General features: G+C 35.3%; 1 long non-coding RNA gene across 1 annotated transcript; it reads left to right on the forward strand.

Moving 5' to 3' along the window:
• The first annotated feature begins 865 nt into the window (after window positions 1-865).
• Window positions 866-11,074, forward strand: LOC118687513 (uncharacterized). Its single transcript, XR_004980338.2, has 4 exons — window positions 866-1,052; window positions 2,212-2,314; window positions 10,011-10,117; window positions 10,306-11,074. It is a non-coding gene; the product is annotated as an uncharacterized LOC118687513 (long non-coding RNA).
• Window positions 11,075-12,328: the final 1,254 nt, after the last annotated feature.

The following is a 12,328-nucleotide window of genomic DNA, read 5'->3' on the forward strand; positions in this document are numbered from 1 at the left end:
ACAGACTATTTGTGCTTTTACTTTTCTGTTCCCGTGGAAGCTGATAGAGGAAGAGAGCTCTCACAGAGTTTATAATAGAAGAGGCCTGATCCTTTATTTCTCCACTTCAACTGCTAAATAGAACTCTTTCTAGGACTACTAATATCCTTTAATTTCTGGCCAGGAGTTCTTTGAAAAGATCATGGAAAAGACATTCCTACATTTTTCAAATCATTTGGTGACCATTTGACAACACCAGGATCTAACTTCCTTTTTTAGGTATTCAGAAGAGAAAGGCATCGTGCACACCCTGATCTATACGGTAAGGTTCAATACACTTTATCTTGAATTTTCAAAAAGGTGGTCGAGGGTTCAAATCTTAAGAAAAGTACTGGAGGACTGCTCACCGACTCAGTGCCTCAAAATTAGATGCAAGCCTGAGGAGTGAAATTCATAGTGCAACATGGAACATCTAAACTCTCCAGTACAATCCTCAAGCATAGTTCATATCAGCCAATACATTTGATGGTGGATGTCTAATCTACACATTTGAAAATGTCAGGGAGGGAAGCATGTAAAATTTTGTTTCTTCTGAATTTAGGCACTTATCCATATTCCAAATTCGGTTCTGTGGAGCTAGGATTTGCAAATGCTTTGCCTATGGTTCTAGATGTAAGTCATATGAGGTGTCAGCAGACAGCTCTCTCCCGCTTCTCTTTCAGAAGATAGCCAGCGAGGAGATGGAGGAGGAGGAGGAGGAGGTGATATTACTAAAGGGGTTTTGCATAACAGTCTTGCTATGCAAGTACTTTCCGCCTTCTCCTGACCTATTTTTGAATGGAAGTGGCTGTGTGAGCTCTGCAATGTGCTGCCACTGCTGCTGTCACTGTGCATGAAGTGAGCTTGGAGCACACCTACGGAGCCGGGCCACTTGGCAAATTGAGCACGACACACTGCTTTGCATCCCAGATGGACTAGGTGTGGAGGATGTGCACTTCATTCAGCTGAGAAGGTGACATATTTTGATGTGTGCAGAGACACACCAAGTTAGAAAACTTAGATGCCTTAGACATGTGAGTACATAGAGTTCTTTAGATCTCCCTTCTGGATATGTTTAAATTACTGTTAGAGTGTGTGGTAGGTGCTTAAGTGCTGTTTTGGATTTTACCATGAATTGTTTGGATGTTGTCTCTGCACAAGAGTTTTGGTAATTTTTCTTTTTGAGCATCTAACTAGCATTGTGTAACAATGTGGCATAGCAGAGAAGCAATAAAAAGTCTGATTTAAGAAAAATATTTTTTCTCTGGAACATGATAAAAGTTTTAAATAAGCTTAGATTTTACCCCAAATAGCAAGATATACAGAAAATTTAAGAAAAAAACCTCATGATTTTTTAACTGAGCTCCAAAAGTTCTGCCTATTCAATTTTGAGATGTTTCTGTACAACTCACAGAGTTTCTTGTTTGCTTCTTTGTTTTGTTTGTGGCTTGTTTTGTTGCTTGTTTTTCTTTCAGATATTGTACATCATTCTCTTACTGTTTGTCACTGTCTAAATGGATAAATGGTATAATTCTATTTTTCTATTTCACAAAAATATATTGACAAGATGAAAGCCCTTAAGAGATGAAAGAGTGTATGGTAAAAGGATAGAAATATGTCTGTCTTTCCCCATGGCTTAAGAATGGTTTTACAGAGGTTCTTATCAATATCTTTATAACTTTTTAAAATGCTGTAAGTACAAAGAGTAAATCCTTAAAGGCTAACTAGATGGATACTGAGGTAGTGAAAAAGATCCAGATGAACTTGTAAACCTTCTTACCAGCAAAGGAAACAACTTATTCTCTCCACTGCCTCAGTCTAATTGTTTCCCAAAAAACTGAACTCCCTCATTCAACACATAAAATCTCAGACTTTTTTTCTTTTTCCCTTTCCTTATTTTATTTTTTCTTTGCACACTTCTTAAGACTAAGCTGAAGACATGCAATTTCATTAAGTGCAATTAGAGTGCCTTGAGTGTTTTGTCATGCAGAACCCTCCTGTGTGCAGATCTCAAAGACCTCAATCCTCTCAGGTCCCTGGTGTCCAGCAGACAGAATACAGCAGATGTTGAGACAAAAAGGGCAAGACTATGTGATTGCAAGCAATTGAGTTATCCCTGTTAAATGAGTTGCCAGAAGCAGTAGTTGTGATTCTCTGCCTCCATCATAATGGTGTTTAATACTAACTATGCAGATACATGAAGAAAATAAAGGTCTCATCACTGTCAGATCTGTTCTCCTTGTTCCTTGGTTTAGACACATAATGAAGACAAGATTCAACTCTGACCCCATTTTTGGTGAGGTTCTTTTTCGTGCCTCTATTGATGTCTGGTCAAATTTGTAGCTTGTGGACAATAATTAATCTACAGAGATTGTGGTGTAGATGGACTCCTTTTGATGAAACAAGAACTTGTTTAAACTAAAATTTAGGACTGGCTTCACTCAATCTTGAAGTGAAGCCAGTCCTAAATTTTCCTGGAGTTTTAAAGACAGTTTTTAACTGTTAAAAAATTATATATAGAGAGAAATTTATATGCATGTGAATAAATACATATTCATACCCACTTTTATTTTTGCATTTTTGAGTTCCAACTGGCCTTTTTCTTGGTATATCTTATGCAAACAGTAGAAGGAAGTTTCAAAAAGTTTTCAGAAAAGCCAGCTGCCACTGCATTTCCTGAGCATCTCCACTGTGATCCTTTGGGTCTCTGGAATACTGCTTGGGTCACAGGGGGACATTCCATACAGGGAACTGCACTTCCTGCAGAGACTATGAGCAAAATTTATATTGAGTTATATATCTTGTTTAGAGATATTTTTAGATATCCATAAGATTAGAAGATGGGAGTGAACCATATTTTGTTTTCTCTTATACTACATATATCCATTTCTGTAGCTTGAAGATAGGAAACTGTAGCTAAGCTGAGGAAAACTGAAGGAAGCAGTCTAAATTTTGATGTCAAGGAGTAGAGTGACTCTTCTAAGAGAATTTTAGCTTTGGTCTTGTTCCCATAATTCTAAAAAAAGTTAGTATGTATATGATTTTTTGTCTACAAATATTCATTGCCAAGAAAAATATACCTTTAAATACTATAGTTAATCACTCCTACCCTATTTCTTTTTAGATTTTTCCACCTTCTGTTGCAGTCATCACTCTTAGGTTATGTCTAGAGAGAGAAAAAGATAAACAAGAGGAGCTGGAGATCTGTTGATGCTGTATGATGACACATTCACACTTTTATATGTGTCACAGAACTTCTTTATCACTGTGACATTTTTCTTATAAAAGGCAGTGGTTTTGTTGGAAACTGTGTTCATGCTTGTACCAGGGCTAAATTTGTTTCTAATTATCTGGCACAATTGCCATAGCAGAGCACGCTGTGTATACCAGCACTACATAGATAGGGAGTTTGTGAGAAGAAACATGCTCTGGATTTAGAATGTGAAAACCAGCTGAGGAGTTCACCACAAGGCAGGGGTGTGAAAACTTTACTTAGAAGTTGTTTTTTTTCCCCACTGTGTCCTCCCTGCAGCTGATGGAGTAATAGAGCTGTAATGGTTTGCTTACAGGCAGTCAATTAGGCACCTACAGTTACTCCACAGGGTGTAGATTTTACATGAGTGGCTTATTCATAAATAAAAGAATTACTGCATATTTTGCTCTAATGTTCTCCATTTCTAAACATCAATACATTATTTATTCCAAATCTTGTCACACTCTTATGCAAGGCCTGTGTTTCCTTCTCTGTCCTCTTTACTATCAGGGTAGATTGACATAGAGATTTGTGATATCCCACTCTAACACACAGCATTAGTTGTACTAGAATTCACAGGTAAAGGGTCAGTTTGAATTGAGCAACTTATAGGAAGACTATGAATCTGAAAGAATCAGTAATGTTGAACTTGTATCATGAATCCTGAAGCTGATATTGCACTGTGTGGTTTTAAGGGAGCACTGCTGGAGACGTTTTTAAAAAGAGGTCAGTCTAACCTTCTGACAGTTCTTGAAAACTGAAAGTCAAATATTATGTTGCAGCTTTTCCATATAAACAGGGAGAGAAATGTACAGTGCATATGTACAAATTATTAAAAACAAGGAATGTGGTTACCATCCTTACTTTCCCCAAGCATTTGAATACAATTCATATTGTTACAAGTACATTTATACATGGCCCTCTGGAAACAATTTAATCTCTTTTCTGCTCTTTGTAAATGTATACACATACATGTACATATATACACAGACACAGAAACATAGAGATAAAGAATAGATAATATTTTATAATATTTTTATTATTAAAATATAAAATAACATAGACAATCATAGATAAAATCAGGATTGTCCCATACATCATATCTTAACTCAGTTTCTCCTGTCCCCTACATCCAATTTATACATTCCAGTCATTGTAATCTCCTATCAACACTTTTCCCTCTTATCACCACCCCCATGTCCTTCCTCTTTCTCTTGTCCTTCTCCCACTGTGGTCCTTAGAGTGGAATGTGGGTGGGATTAAGTTCAGGCAGCCGGCAGGCAGCCGGCAGGAAAAGGCTGTATATACAAATGTGTCCCAGGTGTCCTAACATGTCCTTGCCACACAAATGGTCACACTTGCTGTTGACAGGATGACAAACATCAGCCCAGAATCAGTGCCTGTAATAAGACAATGATGTCACTGGCTCTTCAGACTATTGTGGAAGAGGGAGTGGAGCTATGATGTGAATTCAAACAGCTGTATTTTATTTCATAGGAAGATAATTTCATGTGAGAGATATTTTCTCTGTCTTTTCTGTCTCCTTTGCAGTATTTAATATATCTTCTTTTTACTATTGATTAATTTATAAATAACGCCATTCATATCTATAACTCAAAGTAAATAAACATGTATAAATACAATACATCTGTTCATAGTTCTCTGAGGGGTCTTTTTAAAGAGTAATAACTATCTCCAGCTTATAAAAGATTTAATGTCTGGCCAAAAAACTTTGGATGTTGACCTATGGATGTTGGCACATCTATTGTTATTACACCTACATTTGCCAGGTTCCATAAAACACTGCCATTCTCTACACACTTGCCATGCATTCAATTCTCTCTTCAGGGAGAGGTGGGGTTTTATAGCATCTGTAACACAGCAAGGAATATGTATGAGAACTTTGACAGACAGATATATAAAAATGTATATGTGTATGCACATACAGACAAAAAATTTATTTGCTTTGGTCATCTATTCATTAAAAAAAAAGACTTCACAAGGGAGTAATATAGAAAATATGTTTTCAAAACTAGTTGTCATTTTCGAGTTCATTATTTAACACTTTTGTTTCTTTCAGAATGGGGTGTATTTACAGAAATATAGCTCTTATTTAACTTGAATATTGCCCCATACAGTAATTTTTTTTAAATACCCACTAATTAACTGATTTCCTATGAATGCTGCAACAAGGGATTTCAGAAAAAAGACGTGAAGGGGAGAAAGATAATAGTCCCACACTCCAGTCCAGAAAAAATATGTTGGATGTAGGAGTTAACATGTGCTACACATTATCAATGTTGCTTTTGTCTAAGTTCAAAGCAGGAGCTGCATTTCATAGCTGCTATATAGGATACAGAGCACAAACCTCTAATGCACATCTATGAAATAGTGGCTTGGACAGAATCCCCATACCATGGCTGTCTGGACTAGTAGGATTGCATTTCCACAGATTTATCTGTCAAAAATATTCTCATTTTCTTACAAATATACTTTAAGGCTTTGATCTCTAGGGAAGATCAGCATACTTTTGACCCCTGTAGGGTGCTGCCAGTCACAGGGACATTGGATTCAGGCCTGCCTAAGGATGGAATTTCTGCAGCACTTTAAGCTTTTTCCAGCGAAAATCTTGCTGTGTGTACTAGTATCTTAGGAGTGGCATTTAAATAAATGCAGACACAGCTAGAACCTAGCAGAGTAAATAGGACTAGCAGGAAGAAGGAAATGTATGGAAAAATGCTTTGCTAGTCTATAGCCCAGCAGCATGCAGGGAGGCTGAGAACAGCTCTAAATGCAGTTACTTACAGCTCAGTGCCTCTGCTGTCAGAGCTATGGGTTTAGAGCTGCTGTATGAGGAATTACATCTTGAAGGTCAGAGGTGAAGATGATGATTGTGGTATATTGGAAGTATCTTTGTCCCAAAAGTAAAAAGTATGGGAAAAATCCCCACAGTCACTTTTTTATTTTCTTCCTAACAGTGTATATTCTAAATTCCTAACATATAGCTTTAATATGTAACAATTTTATTTTACAACATATTTAAGAATCTGTGCTTAAAGATTACTCTGCATCTCAACAGCCTTCTTAGCAACCCAGTCCAGTTTACAGAATCCACAAGAATAAATATAGTTTCATTAGAGAGCTAAAGTCCTTCTGGTGTTTGAAATTAACTGCCAGAACTATTTCAGTGTATGAAACTGAGGTTATAATCAGCTTTCTTTCCCTGTTCTGAGAAATGTTAATATTTTCTACAGTATATATTTTATCCGGTTCAAAGAGAATCTTTGGAACCAAATATCCAAAACTCCCAAGTTTTCAGCTAAAAAAGCAATGCCAGCTCAAATTTCTTGATTTAGATAAGAGAACAGGGTTTACCAAAGTGTTTTGATTTTAAGTTTTTAACTGAAAATGGAAGATGTATTTGGAAAGCACCACCTAGACCACCTCTGTCTTCCAGAGACATTCTATGTTGTCATCCACTGAAGAAATGATAAGCTAACCTACTCCTGAAAACTCTGGTGCAAAGTTTTTACACACTCGTAGGATTTTCTGTTTATGCATAAGAGCTGCACAGCTGTGAATTTTAAGTTGAAACACCAAATTACGCTGACTTTCCATAAACTATTTTCTAGTCTATTGTGTTCTGATAGAGGGAATCAAACCAGATATCCTTTCTGGACAAAAGCCCAACTAGAACCAGATTGGCAGACAATAATTCACAGGTTTCCAGTGTACACTGTCTCCTACACTCCAGTTTCACTAACAACTTGGCATGCATTCACTGGTGGCATCCTTTGAAGGGGCAGAGACTCATAGGAAAATTTTTGTGCTAAATTCTGTTTCCTGAAACTGCTTTGCTTAAGGGATCAGTGCACAGGCTTCCTGGAGTTTCCTTTAATTGTTTGTGGAGATCTGTGTCGCAGCTACTGAACAAAACCACAGTGAAACACATAACTTTAACGGGCTTTGATTTATTTTGACATTTTATTTCATAATTTATATGTGTAACCAACCAATTATGTTTAACTCAGTTGTGACTAGTCTATGTGTAGTGACTTCTTAGACCAAATGTGACAGGCTGTCACCACAGACAGCTACCAATCAGTTCTTTGGCAGATCAGTCAGTAGCACTTGTACTTCTGATACTGTGATTGTAGGCATTATATCTGCACTGCAGTCATGGGTGAGTTCTGTTTTGTGCATAGTTTGGAGGCAAATTTATTGAGCTGTCAATGTTGTAATCTAAATGTATCATATTAATGTCAGCTCTGTTAGGTGGGACTGAAGTTTAGAAAGAGCTATAATTTTTAGGAAAGCCTAATTTGCATAGTCAATATGCCATCAGAACAAGATGTTACTACTGCATCCTTCCTCAATATGTTTAGAAAACAGTTTGCAACAATCATACTAAGCAATAAGGGAAATCTTTTCTGTTTGCTTAATCCCACTCTTGGTGCAATGGCTCTTTGTGTCTTGTGCACAGGGACCAAAATCCATACTAAATAGCAGTGTAGAAGTGAAATAAAGGAGGAGGATTCAGATTTAGCCAGATGTAGGGAGGGATGCAATACAAAGATTTATGTAACTAATACGCACACATCTCCTCAGCTGACCATTTCATTATTCTTCTGCTAAGGCTTTAAGCTGCTGACATACAGCTGGATATTTTATTTATTTAAGTGTCTAAATGTTTGAGATTATGTTTCAAACTGCAGCTTTGCAATCTTTTTGCAACTTTTTCAGCTGCTTTCTCTCATTGCAATATTGGTGCAATAGGTATGTCAACCACTTTTAAAATTACTTAAATAAGAAAAGATTTAAAAAAAACAACACAAAAAGAGGTAAAGGTTTCACCTCTTCAAAGACCAGATGATTTCTGACTCATACCATCATGTTCCACTAATAGTACCTCAATTGTTTGGAGAGGGTTTGGCCAGCCTTCTGAACAATGATAACCTACCTTTACTTGCATCGAGTCGGCCAGATGTGAATTGAAGTACCCACTAGAGATTACAGCCCTAATCTTTTTCCCCCTTGGATGATCTGCTATTAAAGCACTTAAGAATGGTTCTTGTCACCATAACTCACTGGCTTACTCTCAAGGACCTGTCATTGTCCCAGAGTTTCCAGCCAACTTTCCTCTTGAAAGAGAAAAATAGACATGTCTATCAGGAAATACCTGATTGAAGTTTAAATTCAGTCTGAAAGAGATGACATAAATGTTATTTTTGTTTTGTTTTAAGAATTGTCTACTTAAAGAAAAGAATATATCTCATAATTTTAAGCTCTTGTGAATGTGAACAAAATTATGTTCAGACAAAATATGATTAATATGGTCCTGTGTCTACTACATACAAAGAAAAAGTTACCATTTACCCTAATGTCACAAGATTCAGTTTTATTTCTCATTGACCACCACTGATTTAAAGATAAATTCTGCCAAATTGACTAACAAGGAATTCACGCCTATGAAAAGTCAAACAAGTTATATATAAGCTGCTAAGATAGAGCAGGTAGGTAGCAATAAACTCAATATTGCTGTTCATTACAAGATCTAAAGAAGTTCTCCATGTTCCTATCACAGGACAATGCCTACTTGGATAATTATTCCTATGCATCATAATAGACCATGCTGCAAAGATCCCTGAAGTGATGCCATCCTGATCATATGTACATGATAAGAGACACATTTCTGCCAGTAATTTATATTTGTCTCTAAGCAAGTGTTTTTTCAAAAATTTTTCAACAAGAATACACTCTCTCTGATTCTTTTATATATGTAGAGAGAGGTGTAAATGTTATTAAATCTGTGAGTTTGGGTTAGTTCTCCAGCATATTAAATGGCTGATATATTAAAACAACCTGTGCCTGATTAAAGAGTGGGAGAAATGGTGACTGTCATCCTGGCAAAAACAATACATAGAGGACTAAAGATAACAAATATATATATATATATATATATATACTTATTCAGATGAGAAATGGACAGAGAAATCCAGACAGTAGATAGACAAATGAAAATATTTTTAAAAAAAGCATAATTTCAAAAGCGATTACATAAATTGCTTGCAGACAAACTGTTACACTCATAATTGAATATCAAAATGTTTAAGTAGGAAATATATTTGTGGTATGCTATTAGCTAATTCAGAAACAGAAAAATAGAATAAATTTAAAATATTTAGTAAAAGTGGCTTACTAACCTCTCATGATTTTGCTAATGCTTTTGCAAGCATATTTCCAGTTCTACTTTGTCATAGAGAGAAATCTTGCTCTGACAGGCTTAAATATAAAATGATCAGGACTTTCCTTCATTATTATTGATGGTATTGAGTACTTTAAATTTTACCTATTAATGGAGACTTACTATGGATTTTTATTTCTAGTTTCATGATGTCATTTCAGTGTAATGGCTTAAGGGGAAGAAAGTTAACATTTGAAGAAAAAAGGTTTGTTTCACACACAGAATGATTAGGTTAGAAGAGACCTTTAAGATCATTGAGTCCAACCCATGCCCTAGCACCTCAACTAAACCATGGCACTGAGTGCCACATCCAATCTTTTCTTAAACACATCCAGGGATGGTGACTCTACCACCTCCCCAGCAACCCATTTCAGAATATTTGGTAGTGGGTTTTTCTGGCAGATAAAAAAATAAAGGTTGAAAAAAGTGAACAAGCTAATGATCTTGCTGAAAGAATATTTAATCAGAAATACTGTTTATTTTCTCTCCCCTTAGACCTTTATTCTATTGGTTTTAAGTTCCACAAGTAGCCAAATGACCAAGAATGTAGAGGACCAGCCTTTCCAAACAGTTCTCACCTTTCCAAACAGTTTTGAAAATTGGTAAGTCCTGAAATGCTTATCTTCAGTGCATCAGTTCAGTGACAGTGTTTTGATGTCACTGAACTGATATCACCTTCGATATTTCATGACAAGTTTATATATATGTACGTATGCATGTATGTGTATATATGTATATATATATATATATGTGTGTATGTGTATCATAAAACTTGTTTTCTCTACCATAGGTCCAGATATGAAAGTCTTTTCAGCAAGAACTGAAGAATATAGGAGTTTCCAGTAGCAACAGGAGCAGTTCCCTCTGTGCTGAAAACCTGTCCTTTTGGTAGAACTGAATGTATCTTCTTCATACTCAATATCAAGAACATCCAAAAAAGCCCAAATTTACATCACTAGAAAATTGTGTGAAGCTGAATTTAAGTAGAACCAGTCTTTTTTGAGAATAAAAGAAAACAAGATGTTAAAAGCTAATTTTTAATCTGTGACATACAGCTAAACAGTCTGTTTCTACTTGTTCTGTGATATTTGGCGTTGGCTTCCTTGGACACAGGATATCTGGGTTGATATGTAGCCTTAAGGATTGCTAAAAGAATCCTAATCTTTATGTCTAATTTGTCAGTTATGTCATTTGAGACTTAGACATTGCTTATATTATTCATCACGGGTATTGAAAATAATGGAAGTATTTCCAAGGAATTCTTGAGAACCAAATGCCAAATCTTGAGGACAGGTGAGAGTTTGCAAATTTCAGGGATGCAGCATCAAGCTAATGAGCAACGGATTAACCATTTTAGTGTGCAGTACACCAGAGAGGACAAGAAGTACAGGAGAAAGAAAAAGTCATTACATGTTAAGTATTGAAGTAGTGAAAGTTGTCATATGATTTCTGAGAGAGATGCATCTATCTGTCATATAGTTAAATCTGTGTGCTATTGTACCTTACTCATACAAATCCAAATGGAAATAAATAAAATTCCAAATTCTTTGTAAGACTCATTTCACAGAGTTTTTTCTTTCCTAAGCTAAAAAAGTCATATATTCCATTTATCTCCTGTCATTACTGATTACTTCAGCACTCTGGATAACATTTAAAACTAGGCAGTTTATAAAATAGAAGTGACATTACCTCTTATATGGGGATGAAAAAACCTCCCCCTATAATTAATTTTTAAAAAAAAGGTAAATGGGTAAACAATGCAAATGCAATTATTTTACCCCAAGAAAACTGAACCAAGTAGAGAGAACTAATTGCTTAGAAATAATTCATATTTATATTGCTATATGCCAGGTATTCCCTACAATCCTGAATCACACTTTCTATTATTTTTTTTTGTGTTAGTCCAACCCTGAAAAAAACCTATTTCAATTTTCCATGCTATATACAAGTTTCATATTGAAAACAAATGTGAACCCTCTTTAGAATAACAACCTTATGTTACTTTTTCCATAAGCATTTTTTTCCCCTGTCCCCTTTTAAGTCTGTAATTCTTTCTGTCTGATTTTATTAAGTGTGTGAAAAGGTAGGCAGGCTGCCCAGGTCTTGGAAATTAAAGTTCCCTAAGTAGCTCAGGTGCTTGCATGAAATCCGGAAGTGTGACAGCAAGGAAAGAAACAACACATGACAAAATGATCCCACATACAGAGAAAAATTGAGGACATCTCCATCTACTGTTATCTCTGTACACTGGATTCTGAAGCTTGTTTGTCATGATGGTAAAATGAGGGAAATTAATCTTAAAAGCTGGGCATTTTATTTTGCATACTGCAGAGAAAGGAAAAGTCTCACAATCCCTTTTATGGTAGTCAGCCAAACTCAGATCTTCAGCCTTTTTAGTTCAGTGTAAACTGTTGAAAGGCAAGTGATTTTATTTATTTTATTTTATTTTATTTTATTTATTTTATTTTATTTTATTTTATTTTATTTTATTTTATTTTATTTTATTTTATTTTATTTTATTTTATTTTATTTTATTTTATTTTATTTTATTTATTATCATCCTTTGCCTTGTTATTTGTCTTAAATGATTCATACATTCTAATAATGTTCACAAAAGTGAAAAATTACAAAACTGTATCTTATGAAAAACAAAAACACCCATAGGCAACAGTTTAATAAATAAATAAGACCAAAAATATGTTCAAAAATATGAACAAGCTTCAAAAAAAAGTAAGTTTCTTATATTTTTTTCTCTGACTTCTAAAAGTATTATTAGCTCTTTCTCTCCATGTGTTTCACCACTTCCAGCCAGT

Source organism: Molothrus ater, chromosome 6, assembly GCF_012460135.2.
Source record: "Molothrus ater isolate BHLD 08-10-18 breed brown headed cowbird chromosome 6, BPBGC_Mater_1.1, whole genome shotgun sequence".
NCBI lineage: Eukaryota > Metazoa > Chordata > Aves > Passeriformes > Icteridae > Molothrus > Molothrus ater.